Source organism: Octopus bimaculoides, chromosome 18 (genome assembly GCF_001194135.2).
Source record: "Octopus bimaculoides isolate UCB-OBI-ISO-001 chromosome 18, ASM119413v2, whole genome shotgun sequence".
Lineage (NCBI taxonomy): Eukaryota > Metazoa > Mollusca > Cephalopoda > Octopoda > Octopodidae > Octopus > Octopus bimaculoides.
The window spans coordinates 43,476,930-43,478,122 of record NC_068998.1 but is presented as its reverse complement, the minus strand read 5'-3'; positions in this window follow the sequence as shown (position 1 = coordinate 43,478,122).

Sequence of the window (1,193 nt, the reverse complement as noted above, 5' to 3'; positions counted from 1 at the left end):
CTTAATCTTAATCTTATTTCGGCCAGAGTTCTTTCGTCACACTTCTGTGACCTCATCAGTGGTCCTTTGTTTCCTTCTTTCTTATGTGTGTCTCACCTTGCTAACTATCAGCCATTTTGTACAACATCTGTTTCAACACACGATTTCACATAAAAAATCTTGCAAAACAAATATATATATATATATAGATATGTAAATAGAAGTTGACCTCGGTGGAACTTGAACTCAGGACATAAAGACGGAAGTAAAGCTGCTAAGTATTTTCTCTGGCATGCTATCAATTCTCCCCACTCACTGCACCTTATTTATATAAAAATATTAACCCAATAAAATATCTATATAAATATAAGCATACATATATGTGTGTGTGTATATATATATATATATATACTCATATATATATATATGTACATGTGCATATATAAATATACACACACACACATATATATGTATATATATATGTATGTGTGTGTATATATTTATTGATATACGTACACAAATATATATGTATATATAGATATACACACATATAGATGTATACACACACTTATACACACACACACACACATGTATATGCATACATATGAGAAAGAAGAGACGTTATCAAGTTGAAGATATCTTCGTATTAATTAATTGCACATTTTAGAAACTATATACATAATGCATATGAATATCTTGTGAGGGTGAAAGCGAAAAAAAAAACCATAACCAAGAGATATATGTGTTTTGTGCATGTGCATACACACCCGTATGTGCAACTCTCACATGCACATGTTATACATACACACATATGCAGAAAATATGTTTGGATTATGGGAAAACTTACTGTGATACATAAACATATGCATACAAGACACCTTCACACATGAACATCCACGTGCATACACGTATGCAGTGGAATGCATAATTTTTTTGCATCACATACACAAACACATGTACAGGGGTGGACAAACATATTCAGTGTGTTTGATTTACAGATGTATGTAAAAACAGAAGGAAAATGCGTATATGACAAAAAATACGTATCTAAGCGACATGTCTTTCTATACACATGTACTTGGGTATATATGGGTGAGCTTACAAAACATTTGCAGACAGGTAGGCACATGTACACATGCATATACCTTATGCTTATATACATACATTGTATGTGTGTGTGCATGTATATATATATATATATATATATATATATA